The sequence below is a fragment of the Cannabis sativa genome, chromosome X, assembly GCF_029168945.1.
Source record: "Cannabis sativa cultivar Pink pepper isolate KNU-18-1 chromosome X, ASM2916894v1, whole genome shotgun sequence".
In the NCBI taxonomy this organism is placed as follows: domain Eukaryota; kingdom Viridiplantae; phylum Streptophyta; class Magnoliopsida; order Rosales; family Cannabaceae; genus Cannabis; species Cannabis sativa.
In genome coordinates, this window is record NC_083610.1 from 76,997,432 (window position 1) to 77,002,790 (window position 5,359).

Here is a 5,359-nt window from a genome sequence, read left to right on the forward strand (position 1 = left end):
ACTGCTTGTAAGACTCAGTTAATTGATTTTAGTTAATCAATTATAATTCTGAAATTAGACTATGTCTAGTTTATGAATTTTTCACTAAGATATGGCTTGATTGTGAAGAAATAGTGTTTTGGGGTTTATTTGTTAATTAAGAGACTTTATGGAGTCTAATTAATAAATATTATAAATGAAAATTTTATTTGATAGTTATTTTAATTATTAAATAAATAGTTTTGGCATTTATAGGGTTGAAAGTGCAAAAAATGGTATTAATGAAAAATAGATAAAATAGTTGAGAAAAATGACAAAGCCCAAACTAATGTAGGGCCCATTATGTGGTCGACCATTAGGTGGGATTTTTACTCTAATTTTATCGATTTTCTATTCCTAATAATTCAATCCTAACCCTATTGAAGAATAGTATAAAAGGAAGGCTATAGTCTCATTATCCAACTAATGCCTCCAAAGCTAAAAACCTAGCTTTTTGATGAGACCTCTTCCTTCTTCTCCCTCTTCAATTTCGAAACACTATAGCCTATCTTCACAAATATTTTCAAGCCTTAGTGATTGAGTAAGTGCCCACACACATCAAGTTGGTCCTCAATCATAGTGTGTAAGATTGTGAAGAATCCAAATTTAAGAGAAGAAGAATCGGGCTCAGATCTTGGTGATATTCTGCTACAGAAAGGATACAAGGGTTAGAGATCTGAGTGGAAGGAGCCATTATAATTCCGCTGCACCCACTGTAAGGTTTCTCAAACTTTATATGTGTTTATTTACATTATTTTAGAGATTCATATTTAGGATGTTAAACAACATACATGGTAGTAACTCTAGATCCTGGTAAAATATAATCCAATAGTACCTAACCAGCTATGGGAAACAGTAGCTTTTCAAGATGAATTTCAACACAATGATATGTGCCACGCCCACGATCCTAAGTGAAAGGATAGCCTCGAAGGTCCAGGTCAATAAGATTGCAGTCATCAAGAACCAATTGAAAGCCATAAATTAAAGAGGTTGGGTAAGGGCATCCACCTCTCTTATCGCCTTAGTTTGAAATGTTGTTAAAGTCGCCAATGATGCACCATGGGAGATTCATGGTACAAAGAACAAAGTAGAGTCCATGTTCGATCACGCAATCTTCTATTTGGTTTGCCATAAAAATTGGTCAGACGCCACATCAACACGACGCTGATACAGACTTCAATATCGATATGGTTTGAAGAGAAACCGAGAAGATTAACTTCTTCAGAGGTTTTCCAAAATAGAACCAAGCCCCTTTTTCTACCTGTAGCATCGATGGAGAAACCACCTTCGAACCCAAGCTGGACCCTTAATCGCTCCACCAGATCTTTTTTACAAAGTGTCTCACACAAAAACAAGAATTTGGGCTTCTTTTAACTGCATATGCCTTCTAGGAACTGAACGGCCCGTGGGTTCCCAAGCCCACGATAGTTCCAATTGATTGTACTCATAATGTTTAGTGGGCCTGAACACCAAAGCCCACCGTTTCTCTATTTTTTGAAAGCCCATCAGAAGACTCAAAAAAATTCCTATCTTGCTCCATAACCTTGGTTATATTAGTAGGCCCATTATTTAAAGGTAGACCTACACGACGCCGTTTTAACTTTGAAATAGCTAACTCCATATTAGAAGTAAACATATCATTATTTTCTTTTATGAAGACAGCTGGCTCATTGACATCCAAAGTTAACTTTTTGCCTCATTCCTTTGATCATGTATCCCATGCTTAAAATCAGGGTGATTCTCTTCCAAGATTTTTTCAACAATAATAGGGAAAATATTTATGTTTGCATTAACTTCATCAGAATCAACGTGATTTACCTCTGGTCTGTTAGGTGTATCGGTTGGACCCTGTCGGAGCCATGGTGAAGCTGTGAGAAAATTCCTTCCTTTTTGTGGTGCTCTCATGAACAGCCCGTAGGGCTTTATGATTGCTTCTAGAGGTGTATCGTAGAGTTTATCGCAAATAGTTTCGGAGTGGCCCATAATGTCACAAATGAAGCAAAAGGTCGGAACTCGCTCATATTTGAAATTTGCCCAAAAAGCAACACCATCACATTTTTTAAACTTCATTCTTCTTTTCAGTAGAGCATTTAGGAGAACGGACACCCGAACTCTGAGAGAATCACGCCACATATTTGGTTCCCATTTAAGGAAAGCACCTATGTAGTTACTTACTTTTTGAACTACTTGCTCAGTCTTGAATCTTGCTTGGAGATCGTGTATCTAAACCCACATATCAAGGGTACGAAGCTCGATTAGCTTTGGGTTGTCCTCTATTTTCAGTCGTTTGATTATTTATTGTTTACGATCATACGTGGATGGCCTGCCATTGATAACACGTTTAATGTCTATTTCGTGGTAGAACTGAAACAAGAATCTATTTTGCTTAAGGATCTTAATTGTCATTCCCTTGTCGGGCTTCCAAAGGTCAGAAGCGTTTTCCTTTGTGATATCAAGAACCTCTTCGCTATCCTCTTCTTCCTCCAAACATATATTATTCTATCTATTTTTAATGTCTGCTAGAAGCCATGCATGAACCAGGAAAGGACGAAATCAGAATAGATCAGACAGAAATAAAAACACTCAGACTCGCTCTAAAACATAGAGACTAATCACATGTCAAAAGGCACGACTTCTCTCAGCTTATGTTTGTAAACCACTCAGATTTAGTGTTGTAAATACTGGCTAAACTTTTTGATTAGGCACGACCACTGCTTTTTTTTTTTTTTTTTTTTTTTAAATTGTTCTTATAATTCATGTTTAAGAAAAGATTTTTTTTTTCCTTCCGCTGTAAATTTATAACGTAAGTCTATTTCTCTATTCTTTTCTCCACTTTTGAGATGCGAAAGTCGGGATGTGGAAATCTGGGTAGTGGCTCGATGGCAACGACATCATAACTGGGCGTGCTGATGGAGACGACCTTACGAGCGGATCTAGACAGCGATGATGTTGCAAACGAATCTGGCATGTTGACGACTTATGAACGGGAGTTCTTAGAGCATTGCATTTGTGATATATCAGAGAGGCATCGTCTCCCTCTCCTTTGTCGTCTTAGCCCTCTGTTATTGGGGAAGCATTGTGCCTTTGATGGTTTTAGGGTTGAAGATTCCAGAAAAGATGGTTTAAGTTATGGTGGATCGATATAGGTATTTCATTTTCATTTTTTTTTTTGTTTTTTCTTTTCTTTTATTGCTTCTATTGCATTATAAGTCATTCCTTTTTGCTTGAGACTTACTTGATCTATTTCACTTTTCCTTTTAACAGTGGCGGCATTGGAGAATATCATGATGTCTCAAATGATCTTGATAACATTTTAGCATCAATAAAGAATCTTGACATTAGTTCAGAAAATATTAGAGCTTTTCTGCCCAAGGTTAATTGAGAGTAGCCATGTAGCAGGAGGGTGTGGTGCAGAATGTGAAGCAAGGTATGCACTCTTGTTATGTGAGATTTCAACATTGTTCTATTATCTGCATTGAGATTTGAAAATGTTAGACTTAAAAAGACTGTAATTGCTCATGACTAAAAGACCAATACTAATTGTGCAGTTAAAGAATTTAATTTTACTATTGAGTTTATAAAATTCAATAATGGCAAAGAGCTTTATGTTTTCTCTATCTCTAGTGCTCTTGATGAGTGCTAAGGTACTTGATAGTTGGTACGACTGAAACGTTTGGGGTTCTCCCATGGACTGGACATTATGGACTTAGTTGGAAGGTTTCTTTTTGTTTGAGTTACCTTTCTGTGTTTGATAATTGGGGATATGTCTTCATATTATATTATGTCCCAGACTCCCCAAACAATTGTTAACTATGGTTATGGATTTTGGTCCTTGTGGCTCATACTTGTTTCTGCCGTTTGCTTTACTTTCTTTCATCACACAATCCGAGTCGTTTACAGTTACAATCCACAAATTCAGAAACATTATTAGATTTCTGGAGATCTTTTATGAATTTGTTCTGAAAAAAGTTATAGACTCTTGGCAAAACTAAATAGTACAGATCGCCAAAAAATAAATTTTCGATTAGTAACATAGAACATTTGAAAGCTTAAAAGATCCTTGGACTAATTCGAGGACATCTTTTTAGGCTTAGAACAACCTTTTAACTTCGAAATTGAACTCTGAAATTTGACTAATTTCCATCCTATATCAATTACTTAAACAGCTTTAGCCAATTAGACATGGGACTAGCCAGGCAGCATACCTTGGTTTGTGTGCTATATCAATCACCATTTAGATGATTAGATCCATTTTCATATTGCTGTTGTCTCACTATTGGTGTTGGTTTCTCCCTAAAGCATGTGTCCTTCTACGAAGCAAGCTTTGCATATGTCTATGAATGTTTAGTTTCTTTTCTTGTTTTTCAGTTTTGCTTTCCTAATGAACTTTTTTATTCAACTTTCTGTATTCTATGTTGCATTGCAGGTGCCACGAGTGTCTTTGATCATATTGAAGATAGTAAGACCATATTATAGATGCTCGCCGGCTAATAGGTATATTGTAAGTACCACTCTTCTTTGTAAGAACTCCACAAGCACGCAAATAGTAAATTAAAAATAAAATATGGTCCTCACGTTGATGTTTCCTCACTAATATGATATGTCCCTTTTATTAGTTATTAACTACTATTTTTTGTTATCAGCTTGTTATCAGTGCAAGCTATATACACAGTCAGCAAAAAATGTTTTCAACTTTTAGTTTGATTGTTGCGGATTGCAAAGCTCTACTCTCTACATTACTTAATGTTCAGTTACTGTTTATTAAACAATCAGCGAATCGGGTGGCACATTACGTTGCTAGAAACTCCTGTTTCAATACTGGTTGTAGCATTTCTGTTTTTTATGTTACAGAAGACTTAAAAAATCTTATGTATTTGGAATGCTAACTATTTTAATGAAGTTGATATTTTATTTCAAAAAAAAAGAAAAAGTACTATTTTTTGTTTAAGAAAAAGTATTAACTGCCATTTACAACGGATATTCAATTGTTGAGAAATAGTCTATTCTAATACTAGACTAAACATTGCCACAAAATCCTTAGACTAAACACCGAAATGAAGTAAATATTTATTAGGAGTTTTTTCATATCTTACCTAATATATAAAATGCTTATCTAATGTTTTTGTTGTGCATACACTTAACAGAATATACCAAAAAAATTAACAAAAAATATACCAAAAAAAAAAGTTAATTTTAACGGACATATATTCAATTCATAAGTAAACCAATTTTATTCACAAAAAATTATGCAGACCAAGACAACCTTTCGTCATTTGCACAAGCACCAATTCATTCACACAACTCATAAATCATAAATAAAACAAAGAAACAATCATCTTCT

General features: G+C 35.0%; 1 long non-coding RNA gene across 12 annotated transcripts; it reads left to right on the plus strand.

Moving 5' to 3' along the window:
• The first annotated feature begins 1,671 nt into the window (after positions 1 to 1,671).
• On the plus strand, positions 1,672 to 4,948 carry LOC115698141 (uncharacterized). 12 transcript variants are annotated; one of them, XR_009684865.1, is made up of 5 exons: positions 1,676 to 2,260; positions 2,381 to 2,445; positions 2,542 to 3,164; positions 3,283 to 3,445; positions 4,445 to 4,948. It is a non-coding gene; the product is annotated as an uncharacterized LOC115698141 (long non-coding RNA). The 12 variants fall into 12 exon arrangements; XR_009684866.1 differs by having other exon boundaries at positions 2,545 to 3,164; XR_009684868.1 differs by having other exon boundaries at positions 2,560 to 3,164.
• The last annotated feature ends 411 nt before the right edge of the window (positions 4,949 to 5,359 follow it).